Raw genomic sequence first — 21502 nt, 5'->3', positions numbered from 1 at the left:
TCTCACTGTTTGCAGATGACATGATCCTCTACATAGAAAACCCTAAAGACTCCACCAGAAAATTACTAGAGCTAATCATCAATGAATATAGTAAAGTTTCAGGATATAAAATCAACACACAGAAATCCCTTGCATTCCTGTACACTAATAATGAGAAAATAGAGAAATTATGGACAATTCCATTCACCATTGCAACAAAAAGAATAAAATACTTAGGAATATATCTACCTAAAGACCTATATATAGAAAACTATAAAACACTGGTGAAAGAAATCAAAGAGGACACTAATAGATGGAGAAATATACCATGTTCATGGATTGGAAGAATCAATACAGCAAAAATGAGTATATTACACAAAGCAATCTATAGATTCAATGCAATCCTTATCAAGCTACCAAATTTCACAATTTGTATGGAAATACAAAAAACCTCGAATAACCAAAGCAATCTTGAGAAAGAAGAATGGAACTGGAAGAATCAACCTGCCTGACTTCAGGCTCTACTACAAAGCCACAGTCATCAAGACAGTATGGTACTGGCACAAAGACAGACATATAGATCAATGGAATAAAATAGAAAGCCCAGAGATAAATCCACACACCTATGGACACCTTATCTTTGACAAAGGAGGCAAGAATATACAATAGAGAAAACACAATCTCTTTAACAAGTAGTGCTGGGAAAACTGGTCAACCACTTGTAAAAGAATGAAACTAGAACACTTTCTAACACCATACACAAAAATAAACTCAAAATGGATTAACGATCTAAACATAAGACCAGAAACTATAAAACTCCTAGAGGAGAACATAGGTGAAACACTCTCCGACATAAATCACAGCAGGATCCTCTATGACCCACCTCCCAGAATATTGGAAATAAAAGCAAAAATAAACAAATTGGACCTAATTAAAATTAAAAGCTTCTGCACAACAAAGGAAACTGTAAGCAAGGTGAAAAGACAGCCTCAGAATGGGAGAAAATAATAGCAAATGAAGCAACTGACAAACAACTAATCTCAAAAATATACAAGCAACTCCTGCAGCTCAATTCCAGAAAAATAAATGACCCAATCAAAAAATGGGCCAAAGAACTAAACAGACATTTCTCCAAAGAAGGCATACAGATGGCTAACAAAGACATGAAAAGATGTTCAACATCACTCATTATCAGAGAAATGCAAATCAAAACCACAATGAGGTACCATTTCACGCCAGTCAGAATGGCTGCTATCCAAAAGTCTACAAGCAATAAATGCTGGAGAGGGTGTGGAGAAAAGGGAACCCTCTTACACTGTTGGTGGGAATGCAAACTCGTACAGCCACTATGGAGAACAGTGTGGAGATTCCTTAAAAAACTGGAAATAGAACTGCCATATGACCCAGCAATCCCACTGTTGGGCACATACACCGAAGAAACCAGAATTGAAAGAGACACGTGTACCCCAATGTTCATCGCAGCACTGTTTATAATAGCCAGGACATGGAAGCAACCTAGATGTCCATCAGCAGACGAACGGATAAGAAAGTGGTGGTACATATACACAATGGAGTATTACTCAGCCATTAAAAGAATACATTTGAATCAGTTCTAATGAGGTGGATGAAACTGGAGCCTATTATACAGAGTGAAGTAAGCCAGAAAGAAAAACACCAATACAGTATACTAACTCATATATATGGAATTTAGAAAGATGGTAACGATAACCCTATATGCGAGACAGCAATAGAGACACAGATGTATAGAACAGTCTTTTGGACTCTGTGGGAGAGGGAGAGGTGGGATGATTTGGGAGAATGGCATTGAAACATGTATAATATCATATATGAAACAAAAAATAAATAAAAAAGGGGATATTATGTAAAAAAATAAAATAAAATTATAACCTGGCTTTGTGTACTGTGCTTAGTCACTCTGTCATGTCTCTTTGCCACCCCATGGACTGTAAGGCTCCTCCATCCATGGGGATCCTCCAGAGAAGAATATTGGAGTGGGTTGCCATGTCCTCCTCCAGGGCTTCCCTCGTGGCTCAGACAGTAAAGAATCTGTCTCCAATGTGGGAGACCTGGGTTCAATCCCTGGGTTGGTAAGATCCCCGGGTTGGTAAGATCCCCTGGAGGAAGGTATGGCAACCCACTCCAGTATTCTTGCCTGGAGAATACCTATAAATGGAGGAGCATGGTAGGCTGAAGTCCATGGGGTCGCAAAGAGTCAGACATGACTGAGTGACTAAGCACAGCACACAAAGCCAGATTATAATTTTAAATCAGTGAGTTCCAAAAGTGTCTTCATAGTGGTATTTGAATTTGAAATGTTTTTATTTGATTAAGTTCCATCCTTATCTTAAAGAAAATTATCACTTAGCTTTTCAACTTTTTGTAAAACAGAGAAGCATCAATTGATTGAATCATTTATTTATTCAGCAAATATGTTTTGATATCACATCTACAGAACTTACAGTCTCAAGAGAAACCATGTAAACAATATATCATCCAATGAGAAAGAATGAAACCTACTGCAGCATTGGAACAGGGCCATGGAAAAGTAAGCACACAATTTTGACCTCTTTCACAGCATCTCTCTCTTATATTTGAAGACTAGACGTTAAAGGCTTTCATAGTTTCAAAATTAAACTGCAAACTTTGTATTGCTTTACCTTTCAATCTTAAGACATTTAAGTAATAGGTTAATGATAGTTTCCTGTTCTCCATTACTTCAGAAGGCAAATTTTAGGGAACTAGGGTTTTATTGTGGTAACAAGGGAATAAAAGAAGTAAATACCCATAAGCTGTGCAATTGTAGAATGTTAAGATCACACAGGATGCAAGGATCAAATAGTCTGCTCTCTTGTACTAAGAATGAGGAAACAGGCCCAGGAGAATTGAATGAAGTTTTAGGGTAATTAGAAGAAATTTTCAGTAACAGATGATACAACTATAATCAGTATCTTCCATGTGAAAAAGGATGATTTAAGTGCCTTATGAGATTTACTTGATTTTTTGAAACAACTCTAGAATAGATAAAAATACATGCTCAGTCATTTCAGTTGTGTCCAACTCTTTGTGATGCTATGGACTATAGCCCTCCAGGCTCCTCTGTCCATGGGGTTTCTCAGGCAAGAATACTGGAGTGGGTTACCATGCCATCCTCCAGGGGATCGTCCCAACCCAAGGATTGAACCTGAGTCTTTAAAGTCTCCTGCATTGGTAGGTGGGTTCTTTCCCATTTGTAGGTGGTTCTTTAGCACCACCTGGGAAGTCCATATTATCCCTGAATTACAGATGAGGAAACTGGGGCATAGAGAAGTTAATAATTTACCTAATTATTATGTAACTAATAACTAATTACCAGCTAGTAAATATCAAAGTTAGAATTCAAATCCAGGAAGGATTCTGGTTCCAGAAATCAGAAACCAAATGTTTAGCTTTACATGTACATCTTATTCATTTGCAAAACATACATGTATATATTAATACTTATTTTAAATGTGGTCATTCTCATTAAACATCTCTAGTTTTGGGAGATTAGTGATAAGTTCTTTCATTTTATTTTTCCAAATAAAGGAAAGAGTAAGTTAAGTTTGACATGACTATGTTTCTAGCTCTCAGAGGAATGTTGCAAAGGGGAAAATTTGCTTTGAGAGTAATTTGGTATTTTCTGAAAGCTGCCATGCTATTGTGTTACCTGGCAATAGCAAATCAATGTCAGTCTCCGTTCAGACACCAGTTATGCAAAGCATGTCAGGGTAACTGGTAGCCTGGCAGACTGAATCAGTGATTGTCTCTCTGGGCACCAAAATTCTAACTGGCCACCTAATTATGGTTCTTCTTAACTACAGAGAAAAAATTGAGAGAAGATGCAAAATATCACTAGGGATAAATCACAGATCACTTTATTTAACAAATAACTCAGGCACAGAGTGTGTGACAGTATACAAATTGTAGGGGTGTTCTTCATTAGTTCATCCACTCATCCAATAAATAACTACAAAGCTACCCTACGGCAAATGTCAGGAACACTGATGAAAATAAACGGAGAATGGTTGCTCAGGAGCTTGAAGTCTACTGGGGACTATACTAGTATGTTATGATGTGCTTCTGGAGCCCAAATGAGGAGAATTCTAACAATGGGACAGAAGGGGGAGACCTTTGGAATCATATATAGCTGAATCCTTCCTCTGATTCTGCCTCTGGCAAGTCCCTTAACTCATTCACTCTGTTTTCTCATCTGAAAAGTAAAGATAAAAACACCAACCTCACAAGGAGTAGTAGTAGTGTTAGTCGCTTAGTCAAGTCTGACTCTTTGTGATCCCATGGACTGTAGCCCACCAGGCTCCTCTGTCCACGGGGTTCTCCAGACAAGAATACTGGAGTGGATTGCCATTCCCTTCTCCAGGGACTGCCATTCCCTTCTCTTTCGAACGCTGGTTTAAAACAAGCCCTTGAGGACTGTTAAGTATATTCAGCATAGTTATCAAAGGCTCAAGAGTTTGATTATATCACGGAAAGACAATGGCATGCCAGTTGTCTTATATCACCTAGACATTGCTCAGAGCTCTTCTAAAACTCTAAGAATGTAAAATAGCTACAAAAGATGACAAGTTTGAATTTTGCTCATCACTTAGTGGCTTTATAGACAATGCAATTCATTTTATTTCAATACATGTATGATTAAAGTAAGTAGCACATATGAAATGAACAACCTATAGTTCTCTAGAAAATTAGGCAATGAACCACTATTTTTCTGTACTAGCTAAGATATGGACACCAGATCAGATCAGATCAGATTAGTCGCTCAGTCCTGTCCGACTCTTTGCGACCCCATGAATCGCAGACCGCCAGGCCTCCCTGTCCAACACCAACTCCCGGAGTTCACTGAGACTCACGTCCATTGAGTCAGTGATGCCATCCACCCATCTCATCCTCTGTCGTCCCCTTCTCCTCCTGCCCCCAATCCCTCCCAGCATCAGAGTCTTTTCCAATGAGTCAACTCTTCGCATGAGGTGGCCAAAGTACTGGAGTTTCAGCTTTAGCATCATTCCTTCCAAAGAAATCCCAGGGCTGATCGCCTTCAGAATGGACTGGTTGGATCTCCTTGCAGTCCAAGGGACTCTCAAGAGTCTTCTCCAACACCACACTTCAAAAGCATGAATTCTTCGGCGCTCAGCCTTCTTCACAGTCCAACTCTCACATCCATACATCACCACAGGAAAAACCATAGCCTTGACAAGATGAAACTTTGTTGGCAAAGTAATGTCTCTGCTTTTGAATATGCTATCTAGGTTGGTCATAACTTTCCCTCCAAGGAGTAAGCGTCATTTAATTTCATGGCTGCAGTCACCATCTGTAGTGATTTTGGAGCCCCCCAAAATAAAGTCTGACACTGTTTCCACTGTTTCCCCATCTATTTCCCATGAAGTGGTTGGACCGGATGCCATGATCTTCGTTTTCTGAATGTTGAGCTTTAAGCCAACTGTTTCACTCTCCACTTTCACTTTCATCAAGAGGCTTTTGAGTTCCTCTTCACTTTCTGCCAGAAGGGTGGTGTCATCTGCATATCTGAGGTTATTGATATTTCCTGGCAATCTTGATTCCAGCTTGTGTTTCTTCCAGTCCAGCGTTTCTCATGATGTACTCTGCATATGAGTTAAATAAACGGTGACAATATACAGCCTTGACGAACTCCTTTTCCTATTTGGAACCAGTCTGTTGTTCCATGTCCAGTTCTAACTGTTGCTTCCTGACCTGCATACAGATTTCTCAAGAGGCAGATCAGGTGGTCTGGTATTCCCATCTCTTTTAGAATTTTCCACAGTTTTTTGTGATCCATACAGTCAAAGGCTTTGGCATAGTCAATAAAGCAGAAATAGATGTTTTTCTGGAACTCTCTTGCTTTTTCCATGATCCAGCGGATGTTGGCAATTTGATCTCTGGTTCCTCTGCCTTTTCTAAAACCAGCTTGAACATCAGGAAGTTCATGGTTCACATATTGCTGAAGCCTGGCTTGGAGAATTTTGAGCATTACTTTACTAGCATGTGAGATGAGTGCAATTGTGTGGTAGCTTGAGCATTCTTTGGCATTGCCTTTCTTTGGGATTGGAATGAAAACTGACCTTTTCCAGTCCTGTGGCCACTGTTGAGTTTTCCAAATTTGCTGGCATATTGAGTGCAGCACTTTCACAGCATCATGACTAAATAAGCAATTCATTAAAAAGTTGAGTAGCTGCATAGTGAACTAGTATCAGTCTTAGGACTGCATTGATCCCATCTTTATTTGTGTTTTCTCTGAAAGGACCTTTTGTTTTACAAACTTGGATTTTGCTTTTACTAATTTAGGTTGAGAGAAATATATATCTATCATGATTTCTCATTAATTCTCTTCCAATTTTACCAATTTGGACAATTTAATACTTTTATAAAAGATGCTTATATTTATTAAACAAGAATCGATGGAAAAGTGTAATAATGTGAAGATAATCTAGTTTCAACAAGTTTAAAGAGACATCAAAATTATTCTGATGTATTCTAATTTCTTGGTTGTGAAGATCTTTTTTGTACAGTTCTTCTGTGTATTCTTGTCACCTCTTCTTAATATCTTTTGCTTCTGTTAGGTCCATACCATTTCTGTCCTTTATTGAGCCCATCTTTGCATGAAATGCTCCCTTGGTATCTCTAATTTTCTTGAAGAGATCTCTAGTCTTTCCCATTCTGTTGCTTTCCTCTATTTTTTTTGCATTGATCGCTGAGGAAGGCTTTCTTATCTCTCCTTGCTATTCTTTGGAACTCTGCATTCAGATGCTTATATCTTTCCTTTTCTCTGTTGCTTTTTGCTTCTCTTCTTTTCACAGCTTAACTTATATGCAGAGTACATCATGAGAAATGCTGGGATGGAAGAAGCACAAGCTGGAATCAAGATTGCCGGGAGAAATATCAATAACCTCAGATATGCAGATGACACCGCCCTTACGGCAGAAAGTGAAGAGGAACTAAAGAGCCTCTTGATGAAACTGAAAGAGGAGAGTGAAAAAGTTGGCTTAAAGCTCAACATTCAGAAAACGAAGATCATGGCATCCAGTCCCATCACTTCATGGGAAACAGATGGGGAAACAGTGGAAACAGTGTCAGACTTTATTTTTCTGGGCTCCAAAATCACGGACGGTGACTGCAGCCATGAAATTAAAAGACTCTTACTCCTTGGAAGGAAAGTTATGACCAACCTAGAATAGCATATTCAAAAGCAGAGACATTACTTTGCCAACAAAGATCCGTCTAGTCAAGGCTATGGTTTTTCCAGTAGTCATGTATGGATGTTAGAGTTGGACTGTGAAGAAAGCTGAGCACCGAAGAATTGATGCTTTTGAAGTGTGGCGTTGGAGAAGACTCTTGAGAGTCCCTTGGACTGCAAGGAGATCCAACCAGTCCATTCAAAGGAGATCAGTCCTGGGTGTTCTTTGGAAGGAATGATGCTAAAGCTGAAACTCCAGTACTTTGGCCACTTCATGCGAAGAGTTGACTCATTGAAAAAGTCTCTGATGCTGGGAGGGATTGGGGGCAGGAGGAGAAGGGGACGACAGAGGATGAGATGGCTGGATGGCATCACTGACTCAATGAACAGGAGTTTGGGTAAACTTCGGGAGTTGGTGATGGACAGGGAGGCCTGGTGTGCTGCAGTTCATGGGGTTGCAAAGAGTCCGACATGATTGACTGACTGAACTGAACTGATGTGTGTGTATGTGTGTTAATGGAGAGTTTATAATCCTCCTGATTATTATATATCTGCATTATCTGGATGGATTTTTGTTTTTGTTGTTTTCCTTTTTTTTTTTTTTTTAAAGTGCTGAGATGCTGCTGATGTTTAGGTAATGGGAACTGTAAAATAAGACGGTTCTAGATATTCACAGTCTGAACACTGAACCCTACCATTCTGGATAAAGTTAAATTGGGTATATGATAATTTAAAAAGTAATTTGTGTTGCCTGATAAGTTTGTTAAACTGTGGGGCTCATATCTCTACAGGAGAACATTTTCTCCCTTAAAGAATGACAAATGAGCATTAAATAAACAGGAGATTGTGAACATATTTGTTACACGCATAGGCTTTTTGGAAACAGGAATTTTGGTTAACCTCAGAAAAGTTTCAATGTAAACAGCTTTCCTTAAAATGGTAAGTGGTGCCTTTAACAAGCAGAACTGAAATTGTAGTGCTATTTATTAAATCCTAATTCCTTCTTCATATATACTGAGGATTATGCTTACAGTGGAATCCTGGAGTGGGTGGGAAATGACCACAAAAGACCCCTAGCCATGGTTAAGGGCTGGAAAGCTATCTTCTACACTGCTCTTGCATTAAGTGATTTTTACTGTGAATGACAGGTTTTTCATTTACAACCCTTCCTTAATTTTTTTTCCTTTATTTCAGATTCAGGTTTGACATCATCAAACCTACAGGAAGTTTAGGGCCACCTACTGAAAGAAAGACTCTTTTACAGACTTCAAAATGAGCATGAACATGTATTTCCACATATAGGACAGATCCAATAAATGCAACCTTGACTAATGAAGGAACTTAATTGTTAAAAAAAAAAAAACAACCCACAGAAAAGCTCAACTCACACCACGATATCCTCTGTTGTCGTGGGTCCAGGAAAGCTGGAGCAGGGGCTGGCAGGTCCCAGGCTTCACTCTTGGGGGACAGCTGGACAGCTTAGCCCCACCTGGGAGGATGCTTTCGTTGACATCTCAGGTTGCCGCCTGACGATTGGTGGCTGGGGCTGGAAGGGAGGGTCCACAGGAAACGCGACACTGGGGATGCTGCCCCCTATCACATGATGGAAATTTCCACTCTTTAGAAAGGCGAAAAGAAAAGAAAGAAGGGTCTTTCAATCCACCCTTTTCCCCTGGATCCCAATCGGGAGAGGGAAGAAAAAGGCGGGTGAGTGAAGCTGTTTATATTTTCCGTTGACTTAAAGACTTGTCAGTGTGCAAACCTGTGGCTGGATCCCAACTGGGATATGTGCGTGTGTGTGCGCGCGCGCCCGCCCGTGTGCGCATGGGGACAGGCACACGTCTGCAGTGTGGTCTCTCAACCTTCTGGGGCTTAGGTCAGGCGCTGTGGCTCCTCGTGTCTTGTTGATGGTCCTAAATCCTTATCATTTTCCAAAGGATCCCACAGCGTGTGGGTTACTGCAGGCTAATGACCGGACTGACTAGAAATTAAGTAAACCAGGGCAAACCGAAGTAAAGGGCACAGGCTGGGAAAGCTCCTGTGAGTCTCTATGCCAGGAGAAGTGACTGTGCCAAGGCGGTCTATTCCTGGGGGGCGGGCAGTGGGTGGCTTGCGCTGGAACGCCCCGCCCGCGAGCCCGGGTTCCCTGGGTGCTCGAATTTCGAGATGCTTGTTTTGAGACCGCCATCCACAGCCGTGGCGCCGCCGCCTGCCTGGCCAGGGGATCCGAGACCCTCTGGAGGAACTGGCTCCACGTTAGCTAAGGATCGTGCTGGAGAGGTGTTACCCGAGTCGCGGGACCAGTGCCCGCGTCCTCGGGGTGGGGACACTGGATGCAGGACCTAAAATAGACCCATCTTCCCTGACAGCTGGGCCCCCTGGGAGGCCAGCGCGGTTCCCTGGGTCGGGAGCTCGGGCTTGGCCCAGGAAACTCCGGGGAGGCTCCTGTAGGGGAGGAAGAAGGCGAGATCAGCGCTGGATCTGGGGACCGTGGCTGCCGGCGGTGAGCGCGTTTCTTGCCGTCGGACTGAGAAGACTGGGGCGTGCAGAAAACAGGGAAAGAGCGGCGCAGAAAAGCGAGCAGGAACGACAAGTGGAACCAAGGGAACGGAGAGGGGCCGTCGGGGAACAGGGTTGAAGTCCAAGAAGGAGGAGAGAAGGAGAGAGCGATAAGGGTTCAGACCCCCAGAGGGGTAGGAGTAGGAAGGAAAATGGAGAAAAGGGAGAGAAAGAATGGAAGGAAGAGAGGATGGAAACGGGAGCGGGGACGCTGGGAGCACCTCGGAGTCCGGGAGAGGAGAGGGGTGAGCGCGGGGACCAGCTCCAGAGCCGCGCGAGGTTCAGGGAGGGGCTCTTTGCACAGGTGGGCGTGCGCCCTAGTGGGCGTTGGCTGGAAGTGGAGAAACCGCGCGTCCACCAGCTTCCCCTTAGTGAACCAGCAGGGAAAGGTTGCGAGTGTCCCTTCCATGTGCACCGAACCAGCCCAGGAAGTGGGTACCAGGTTGCCGACTTGGTTAGAGGAACTGGGTAAACTAAACCAGGGATGATCCAGAAATCTCCACCTGCAGTCCTCCACAGAGCCTTTAAATACCTGGGCCTGATTTCACCGGAGGACGCCAGGTTGGCTCTTGATGTGTATCTCTTAGTGCAAAAGGTGTATTTCTACCTGTCTCAGAGGGATCTCAGACCCTGAGAAGAGAGGAGAAGCGAAGGGTAACCTCTGCTGGAGTTGTAAGAAGACCTGGTCTTGCGTTTAACCTCCACCTCCTCCTGGTCACGTGCCCCATCCCCCAAGGCTGCTGGACCTGCTTTCTTTGTTATTGGTTGGGTAGTGGTGCACTTTGGCACCCTTAAGGAAAGGAGGGAGTGGCCAGCCTTTCACCACGAATGGTCTGTTTCCCAAATTCCTGATTTCCTATATTCATCTTTATTCGCTCGCTAGGCAGTGCAGACATAAGCATTATGACATCATTATGACTAAATTGTCTTATGTTGTAAAGAGAGGATCCTACACCCAGATCACATTTCCAGGGCCTGGGTTTGTTTCAGCTTTGGTTAAAACTTTTCATTACCTTAACTTTTGCTGGGAGGAGGTGTAAATGCGCCTGTGGTTTTTTTTTTTTTTTGTCCCCACACTGCAAATAAGTCTCTAAGGAGTGGGTGAGAGTGGTGGACTCTCTCATATGGAACACAAGAAATGTTTGTGTGTGTGTGATACAGTCTCAAATTCTAACAAATGAATCTACAGAAAATCTGTGTTTTAGGTAGAAGATTGTAAGCACAGAGACACTGAAGACAGTATCCGATCTCCCCAAGTTACAGAATACCATGGGGTGGCAAAGAGTCAGACATGACTTAGCGACTAAACAACAACACATATGTGTTCAGAGACAGAAAGCTTCTAACGGGCTGATTTTATCACAAAACCTCAAAAAACAGGAAGACTGGGGTAAAGGGATAAATACCTTTCAAGGCTGTGGGCATAGGAGGTCAGCTCTTCTGCCAGAGTATGCAGTGCTAGGTGCCCCAAAGAGGCTAGTTTCTGGTAGATTCATCATAATAATGGCTCACGCATACATATCAATTACTATATTCCCTATATGTTACTAAGTGCTTCTTTTAACATTTGACCCTCATCTGACCCTAGCCTATTGAGCTAGATTCTATTATTCTAGCTATATTATAGATCAAGAAATGGATATACACAGTGTGGGGAACATAGAACATCTTTGGAAGTTCTGTTTAGGCATTAATTATTCTTAAGTGTACAGAACAATCTTCTTTCACTTTATATTTAATCATAGTCAGAACTAGACAGGTTCTGGAGACCCAAGACTGACTTCTTAGTCTATTAGAGATAATTCTATCCTAAGAAAGCCAAAAGCAGCTTAAGAATTAATATTTGTCAGACCCAGGACTGGATTTTTTTTTTTACAAGTGACATTTGAGAAATGCATAACTATGGTTCAGTTCAGTTGCTCATTTGTGTACGACTCTTTGCGACTCCATGGACTGCAGCATGCCAGGCCTCCCTGTCCACCACCAACTCCCAGAGCTAGCTCAAACTCATGTCCATTTTGTCAGTGATGCCATCCAACCATCTCATCCTCTGTTGTCCCCTTCTCCTCCTGCCTTCAGTCTTTCCCAGCATCAAAGTCTTTTCCAATGAGTCAGTTCTTCACATCAGGTGGCCAAAGTATTGGAGTTTCACCTTCAGCGTCAGTCCTTCCAATGAATATTCAGGACTGATTTCCTTTAGGATTGACTGGTTGGATCTCCTGGTAGTCCAAGGGACTCTCAAGAGTCTTCTCCAACACCACAGTTCAAAAGCATCAATTCTTGAGTGCTCAGCTTTCTTTATAGTCCAGCTCTCACATCCATACATGATTACTGGAAAAACCGTAGCTTTGACTAGATGGATCTTTGCTGGCAAAGTAATGTCTCTGCTTTTTAATATGCTGTCTAGGCTGGTCATAACTTTTCTTCCAAGGCGCAAGCATCTTTTAAAAACAGCATGGCTGTAGTCACCATCTGCAGTGATTTTGGAGCCCAAGAAAATAAAGTCACAGTTTCCATTATTTCCCCATCTATTTGTCATGAAGTGATGGGACTGGATGCCATGATCTTAGTTTTTTGAATGTTGAGTTTTAAGCAACTTTTTCACTCTCCCTTTCACTTTTAAGAGGCTTCTCAGTTTATCAAGCTCTCAGGACAAGCATAATATAGCAGCTTGTGAACTTCTGAGCTAAAGGTTTTTCTTCTTTTATATTATCATTTTTGTTCATTTCTGCAGTGGTTTTTAGGCATATTCCCCCCACTCACCCCCCATCCTTTGTACTGACAATAATTTTTCTAACTATTTTTTTTTTTCTTCTCATTAAAATTTTTTTTTTTATTTTGGAGTATATATATCTCCATTCTTTTTCAGATTCTTTCCCTATTTTTAAAAAACTTAAATCTGTTTTATTTCTTGCAAATCCAAAGCAATAATTTCTATAGAAAACAAAAATTTAATGAAGTTTAATGAACATATATTTTAATATGTATAGGTAATATTACTATTCTAAAAATGTATAATATATATAAAAGTAATATTACTATTCTAAAAAATTCCATGTATCACATGAAACCATCTCGCATACTACTACTACCCTGATGATGTCTTGTAGGAAGATGAGGGATAGAAGAAGGGGAGAGCCAAAAGAAAGGAAGACTCTTCAAAGTCAGACTGAGTCAAGCCCTTTTTATGTGTGAATCACATTTAATCTTCACACAGTACTCTACTGTATCAGATCAGATCAGATCAGATCAGTCACTCAGTCGTGTCCGACTCTTTGTGACCCCATGAATCACAGCGCGCTAGGCCTCCCTGTCCATCACAAACTCCCGGAGTTCACTCAGACTCACGTCCATCGAGTCAGTGATGCCATCCAGCCATCTCATCCTCTGTTGTCCCCTTCTCCTCCTGCCCCCAATCCATCCCAGCATCAGAGTCTTTTCCAATGAGTCAACTCTTCACATGAGGTGGCCAAAGTACTGGAGTTTCAGCTTTAGCATCATTCCTTCCAAAGAAATCCCAGGGCTGATCGCCTTCAGAATGGACTGGTTGGATCTCCTTGCAGTCCAAGGGACTCTCAAGAGTCTTCTCCAACACCACACTTCAAAAGCATCCGTTCTTCAGCGCTCAGCCTTCTTCACAGTCCAACTCTCACATCCATACATGACCACAGGAAAAACCATAGCCTTGACTAGGCACAACTTTGTTGGCTAAGTAATGTCTCTGCTTTTGAATATGCTATCTAGGTTGGTCATAACTTTCCTTCCAAGGAGTAAGCGTCTTTTAATTTCATGGCTGCAGTCACCATCTGCAGTGATTTTGGAGCCCCCCCAAAATAAAGTCTGACACTGTTTCCACTGTTTCCCTATCTATTTCCCATCTAGTCCCAAGTGATGGGACTGGATGCCATGATCTTCATTTTCTGAATGTTGAGCTTTAAGCCAACTTTTTCACTCTCCACTTTCACTTTCATCAAGAGTCTTTTTAGTTCCTCTTCACTTTCTGCCATAAGGGTGGTGTCATCTGCATATCTGAGGTTATTGTTATTTCTCCTGGCAATCTTGATTTCAGCTTGTGTTTCCTCCAGTCCAACGTTTCTCATGATGTACTCTGCATATAAGTTAAATAAACGGTGACAATATACAGCCTTGACGAACTCCTTTTCCTATTTTGAACCAGTCTGTTGTTCCATGTCCAGTTCTAACTGTTGCTTCCTGACCTGCATACAGATTTCTCAAGAGGCAGATCAGGTGGTCTGGTATTCCCATCTCTTTCAGAATTTTCCACAGAATACTCCACTGTATAGGTATTTGTAATTTCCATTTTACAGAGGAGGAGATTCCAGCTCAGAGAAATTAAGCAAAGAGCCAAGGATCACAGAGATAGTAAGCGACAGGGCTGGCATCAGAACTGTGGTCCCTCCTATGCCAAGGTTCCTGCTTCCTATAAAGACAGCAGTAAGATGAAGACCACGAGGAGAGCAAAAACTTAAATCAAGAAGCTTAGAGAGATGTTATACAACAGAATGGGCTGTGAGAAATGGGAGAATGGAAAAAAACAAATCACTTTCACGTGCCTGTTAATCTTCTGGTCTTCTTTCCACTGTTTGTAATGACCTAATTTCATTCATTCATTCTGCAAACAATCATTGAATATCATTATCCCCCAGGAAGTATTAGGGAGTTTCTTTTCTCCTACCAGAGTCCCAGGCAAATACTAGGTGATCAAAAAATGTTTGTTGAGTAGAAGGATGAGTCTAGTGAAGGAAAGAATAAATAAGCAAACAGTTGTGTTAACAGCATGTGAAGGGCCAGGGGAAAAAAATCAGATTTGAGCACTCTGCCACCAAATCTGGCTTAGGAAAGGGGTCAGAGAACATTTCTAGACCAGATGATACCTCAGATGGGTTTTGAAGCAGAAATAAAAGTCAGCCAGGCAAAGAAGTGAAGGAAGTAGGGGAGGATTCTCAACAGAAAGACTGGCCTAAGCAGAGAAACAAGGTAGAGACCATTTGGGGAATTTAAGAGTTCAGTGGAGATTGCTGGGAGGAGGTGAGGGTAGGGGGGTGGGGATGGGTGGGGAGGTGGGGGTTGGGTGAGTATATGGTCTGGGTCCTAACATGCTTTCTCTGCAAATGTCCCATAGCTCTGCCTCTCTCTTGAATGTCGGAAGTGAACTGTGCTAACAGGGAACAAAATGTCTGAATATAATAAGAGTTAGTGATACATTTTATTATTTTATCATTTTATTATGGGCCTATAATAGAGGACTATAACTCTTTATAATGTTAGTGTTTTAAAACCTAAGCTCAGATAGGAAGACCAGACCTTGTTGTCCTCTGTACGGGAAAACCAAATTATTTTTCTTGTTCTTAAGGGGATATTTTATTTTGGTATAGGTACAATCCACATGATCATGAAAAAGACTTCCTAGCTAATGCTTTATTATGCTTTTCTTAAAAGGTAGCTTGGAGGGATGTGTATTTCTCTTCTTATTTTAGTTTTTGTTGATTTTATTTTTCACTTTAGCATGCTAAAGAAGAATCAGAAAGTAAAAAATTTATTAAAAAAAATGAAATGAGAAGACAGTAATAAATTTCACTCTCTTATCTCCAAAATAGATGTTTAAGCCAATTAAAATACTAGGTTTTGATAGTAGACTTTGAAAACTTAACTCCCAGCATCTCGTTTTTCTTTAGGGATCTTTTATACTAGTTTTTCATTGCAGGTTCAGAGGTCTGCATGCCACTTCACCATTTCCAGACTTGTAAAACACTCACTCACACTGTCATGAGGAAGGGAATTCAAAGAGTGACTGAAACCTATAAGTAATCCCAAACCTAATTTCCGTTAACAGATTAAAACCTCCACATTTTAGCATTAGATCCTTGGGTAAGTTTCTTAATCTTTCTGAGTTTCAATCTCTTTGTCTATAAAATTTGGATCATAATAGAATCAATCTCACGATCTATTAAATGAGTTAACATATGTAAAATTCTAGACTAATGCCTAATACATAAGAAGCGTTTAATATGTGATAGCTCTTATCATTAATGTTACTCCTTCTGTCACCCAAAGCACTGTTTGAAGTGTTAACAAATGTCTGTACTAAGTGTTATTTGATAACGTGTTCTCCTCGAAGTGCTATAACTACAATGAGGGAAACAGAAGGGAGGCAATGAAAAGAGGACTAAATAATACTCATGTGGGACAGTCCAGCCCAGATCAGTGTCATTCCCTGTATAATAAGATTGAAATGTTCCCTATTTCCTGTTGGCTCTTTGCCCCTAGCGCTCCTGATAGATCCAGTGTGTATTCACCATTAAAATGAGCATCATGTCTGGTTCCCTTGTTTTCTCTCATTTTTGTCTCTTTTGGTCACTCCTGTCACCCTGGTACCTCACATAGTGTCTGGCGTAAACAGACACTCATGCATGTTTATTGAATGAAGGAAGGAAGGAGGAAAACATGTTCCCCTTTTTTTTAAAACAACATTTATTCTTCAAATAAACACTTTTTCGTCACAATATTGAAGGCCTTTACAAAATAAATCTGCATTGTGAATAATCAATATAAATATTTTAAAATTAAATTATTTTTTCATTGTGTTTCATTGCACATAATGAAACACACAGGTTTGAGAGTCAGGGCATGTGGATATGAATCCTGGAGCCATCACAGAGTTGGGCTTCCTGGATTTGGATCTTGGCTCCATCCTTCTGACTTCTCAGGTTCAAATTCTGGCTCCCTTACTTTCTACCTGAGCCACATTGAGCAAGTCACTTAACCTGACTGCTTCATTCTCTTTATCTGTAAAGTGAGTGAAACAGTTCCTATTTCAGAAGGATTTTATGAGAATTAAATGAGTTAATTTATTCAGAAGCATATTTGGCACTTTGTAAGCATTAGAGGTGTTTGTTAACAGTTAAAAGAAACCCTTTATTTCCAGGTAGCTATAATAAAAGTACCTGTGTTACAGAATTAATTAGATGATACTGCACGATACACATTAATAACAATAAACACCCCCAAATGTTACTGTTGCTACTGCTATTATATTTGTGTCTTATGGGGAGGAGTTGGCGCCCTGCCCGTAGCCTTTCCATTCTTGGTCCATTGAAAGTCTTATTGATTCTACCTTACATTTCCTCCCCACTCTGTGTGTTCGTGCTGTTATTTGTCCTTGCGTCATTTGCGCCTTTTACACCGCATACTCCTCAAGACCAGGACTTTACTCTTTGTTTTGGCATAATTTTATAACATTGGGTACTATATTCATTTCATACATTTCATATTTCATGAAACATTCACAGTACTATAAAAATGTTAAATGAGAAAAAGAAAAAAAGATGTAATTCACCAGGAGGCAACTTTGGCCGACAGCTGATCAGGCTGTTGTGTTCGCAGTGTTGGTACTTGGTGAGGGCTGCCCAGCAGCGTCCCCAGGGGCAACTGGTGGTTCGCGGGTAACGCCCAGGTCCCGCCGGCTGGTGGGGAGCATGAGCTGGGTCGCTATGCACAGGGAGGACTGCAGGAGGCCACCGCCTGGGGTTGCCACATCGTTCACAGGTTTTGCCTGCTTTGCCATTAATACAGCTTCACTAGAAAGATCAGGCTAATGAGTCAGGCAAACTTGGAGGGAGACATAGCAAAGAACTGAAAAAGGTGGGGAGAGAGAGGCATTCTTTAAGGGGAGAGGCTACGGTGAAGAAACGTTTCCTGCATGCTACATGGGGCTACATGCTATGGTCTTATTTTCTGGAATTTTTCCAAAGGGGACAGAGGAATATGGTACCTGGATGCAGAATGTTCTTACAGACCAAACGACCAAACCGACCTTGATTGTTGATGGGATCCAACTAAAGGGGTTTGTGCTTCCGCCCTCACTTTGTGCATTCCTGGGAAACAGTCAGACGGTTCAGAGCTCTGCAGAAATGGAGGCCGCTGTGACAGCCCCGAGAACACAGTTCAGCACGATTTTATTTCTTCTTGCCTTTGAAGCGGCTCTTTAGTGACAGCACACCTTTGAAAAAGATCTGATACTTTTTTGGCATCTTTAGCTATGCTGTATTTATACTTGCTGTGCAGAGGAGTCTGCACTGTTGGTTGATTTGTATAAATTTATAATTTTAAAGCCATTATAGTTTCACAGGAAGTTGCAAAGGTAACACAGAGAGACCCCATGTACCTTTCAAAGCTAGTTTCCTCCAGTGGTTACCTGGGACATAATTTTCTTACAATATCAAGGCCAGGAAAGTGACATCGGTACAATATGTGTATATATTTTCGCTGCCATTTTATCACATGCACAGATTTATGCAGCCACCATCACAACCAAGAGACAGAGCTTCCATGCTACAGAGATGAAGAACCTTTGTAGTCACACCCTTCTCTTTCTCTCTACCCTTGGCAAACAGCTATTTTCCATCTCTTTATTTATTTATTTTTATCATTTTGAGGATGTTACATAAAAGAAATCATAGTGTATGGGATCTTTTGTGGAATCAATTTTTTTTCACTTGGTATAATGCTCTTGAGAGTCATTCAAGTTGTTGTATCCATGCATGCATGCATGCTAAGTCACTTCAGTTGTGTCCAACTCTTTGCAACCCTATGGACCGTATCCCAACATGCTCCTCTGTCCATGGGATTCTCCATGCAAGAATACTGGAGTGGGTTGCCATGCCCTCCTTCAGGGGATCTTCCTGATCCAGAGATCAAAACTGCATCTCTTTTGTCTCCTGCATTGGCTGGTGGGTTCTTTACCACTAGCACCACCTGGGAAATGGGTTGTTGTATTCATAGTTGATCATAGTGATCACGATGGTGTGATCACTGACCTAGAGCCAGACATCCTGGAATGTGAAGTCAAGTGGGCCTTAGAAAGCATCACTACGAACAAAGCTAGTGGAGGTGATGGAATTCCAGTTGAGCTATTCCAAATCCTGAAAGATGATGCTGTGAAAGTGCTGCACTCAATATGCTAGCAAATTTGGAAAACTCAGCAGTGGCCACAGGACTGGAAAAGGTCAGTTTTCATTCCAATCCCAAAGAAAGGCAATGCCAAAGAATGCTCAAACTACCTCACAATTGCACTCATCTCCACACGCTAGTAAAATAATGCTCAAAATTCTCCAAGCCAGGCTTCAGCAGTATGTGAACTGTGAACTTCCTGATGTTCAAGCTGGTTTTAGAAAAGGCAGAGGAACCAGAGATCAAATTGCCAACATCCGCTGGATTATGGAAAAAGCAAGAGAGTTCCAGAAAAACATCTATTTCTGCTTTATTGACTATGCCAAAGCCTTTGACTGTGTGGATCACAATAAACTGTGGAAAATTCTGAAAGAGATGGGAATACCAGACCACCTGACCTGCCTCTTGAGAAATCTGTATGCAGGTCAGGAAGGAACAGTTAGAACTGGACATGGAACAACAGACTGGTTCCAAATAGGAAAAGGAGTTCGTCAACGCTATATATTGTCACCCTGTTTATTTAACTTCTATGCAGAGTACATCATGAGAAATGCTGGACTGGAAGAAACACAAGCTGGAATCAAGATTGGCGGGAGAAATATCAATAACCTCAGATATGCAAATGACACCACCCTTATGGCAGAAAGTGAAGAGGAACCAAAAAGCCTCTTGATGAAAGTGAAAGTGGAGAGTGAAAAAGTTGGCTTAAAGCTCAACATTCAGAAAATGAAGATCATGGCATCTGGTCCCACCACTTCATGAGAAATAGATGGGGAAACAGTGTCAGACTTTATTTTTCTGGGCTCCAAAATTACTACAGATGGTGACTGCAGCCATGAAATTAAAAGACGCTTACTCCTTGGAAGGAAAGTTATGACCAACCTAGATAGCATATTCAAAAGCAGAGACATTACTTTGCCAACAAAGTTTTGTCTAGTCAAGGCTATGGTTTTTCCTGTGGTCATGTATGGATGCGAGAGTTGGACTGTGAAGAAGGCTGAGCACCGAAGAATTGATGCTTTTGAAGTGTGGTGTTGGAGAAGACTCTTGAGAGTCCCCTGGACTGCAAGGAGATCCAACCAGTCCATTCTGAAGGCGATCAGCCCTGGGATTTCTTTGGAAGGAATGATGCTAAAGCTGAAACTCCAGTACTTTGGCCACCTCATGTGAAGAGTTGACTCATTGGAAAAGACTCTGATACTGGGAGGGATTGGGGGCAGGAGGAGAAGGGGACGACAGAGGATGAGATGGCTGGATGGCATCACCGACTCGATGGACATGAGTTTGAGTGAACTCCGGGAGTTGGTGATGGACAGGGAGGCCTGGCGTGCTGCAATTCATGGGGTCGCAAAGAGTCGGACACGACTGAGCGACTGATCTCATCTGATTCATAGTTGGGGCCTTTCTATTGGCAAGTAGTATTCCAATTGTTTGACTGTACTTTCTCGTATATTTTTGTATTTTTCCTCTCACTTGATATACTTATTTAGAACTTTAGTTGGATTAAAGAGGTGCTGAAGGAACTTGATGACGTGAAGTGTGAAGGTAAAATTTGAATGTTTCTCTTAAAAATGACATTTGTATGGTAGGGCAAAAAGGTGTATGAACTACATCTCCATTTAAGATGGAGGTCATTGGAGGGATGGAAAGGAGAAAAAGAATAGGGCAGAGAGAGTATGTCTTCAGACAGTAAGTTATAAAACCTAGAATCTGTTAAAATTTCCACACCCATTTAATAATCTATTCTGTGATTTTACATTTAGTCTAGACAGCTCCAATTTCTTGAAACTAACAAAAACAAAGCCTCTGTAGTAGGAAATCCCCTGCCAGTTTATGCTCAGTCACATAGCTGATAACTCAGGGACAGACACATGACTGGAAATGCCAGCAAATGGCACTTTAGTTTGACAGGGTCACTGAGAGTCAAAATAGCATCTTTAGCCCCAGGGCAACTATCAAGGGTCCAGAGACAGTCAGTGTTACCTTACTCTGCTTCATCCCTCCGGCCAATGGGAGGAGCATCCCCTAGAGGTCACTTAAGTGTTAAGAGAGGATGTTATCGCTCACCTGAATGCCGGCAAACCTGGACGCTGGTGGCTGTAACGACTAAGGCAGTGCATCACTTCTGTAGGACTGGAAGAGGTAAGCTTGGCCCCTCCATCAGTCAGCACCTAATTAGGCAACTTCCCACCCTAGTACTACCATGCCTCCAAGCAGAGGAAAGAAAGAAATAGCCACTACTATTTGAAAGTGTAAATACTCCTTTAAGTTCTTAGAATTTCACATTATGGGCTTTCTGAGTCCCAACAATTCACAACATAACACTATCACTCAGGAACCCTGACTAGAAGAAAGTTTAACTGAAGGCATTGTCCACTAAATCTCCATTTTAATGCTTTATGTTACCAGAAAAATATTTCTTATCCCACATCCTCTGCCTGAGGATGGAAGGTAGATACAGGATGCTCGTTTCAAAGCCTAAAACATAGAAAGGACCAGGAATGTCATAGCTAAAATAACTTATAACTTCTTTGATAGGCAAATCTGCTTTTCTGAATCTTTCAAAATGAAAGAGAATTGTTTGTACTGTCTTTATGATTTATTTTTATTTTGTGTAAATGTTAGATATCTCATATTGATTTACAGGCTGTTCTTCTGGGTCACGTCTCCTGTGTTTGGACCACATGGTCACAGCATGTGGTAGGGCAGTTAACTCAACCCTGCAATCTTGAAGGAGCCAACACTTGG

General features: G+C 41.5%; 1 protein-coding gene across 1 annotated transcript in view; it reads left to right on the top strand.

Annotated features, from left to right (window-relative positions):
- Positions 1 to 8809: 8809 nt before the first annotated feature.
- The window catches only part of SLC38A4 (solute carrier family 38 member 4), an 83948-nt gene continuing 71255 nt past the window's right edge, over positions 8810 to 21502 (top strand). The window contains exon 1 of the mRNA XM_055581702.1: positions 8810 to 8932. The gene's annotated coding sequence lies outside the window, so the exon portion shown is untranslated. The remainder of the gene's footprint in view (positions 8933 to 21502) is intronic.

Source organism: Bubalus kerabau, chromosome 1, assembly GCF_029407905.1.
Source record: "Bubalus kerabau isolate K-KA32 ecotype Philippines breed swamp buffalo chromosome 1, PCC_UOA_SB_1v2, whole genome shotgun sequence".
Taxonomy (NCBI): Eukaryota; Metazoa; Chordata; class Mammalia; order Artiodactyla; family Bovidae; genus Bubalus; species Bubalus kerabau.
This window is presented reverse-complemented; position numbering and strand designations above follow the sequence as displayed.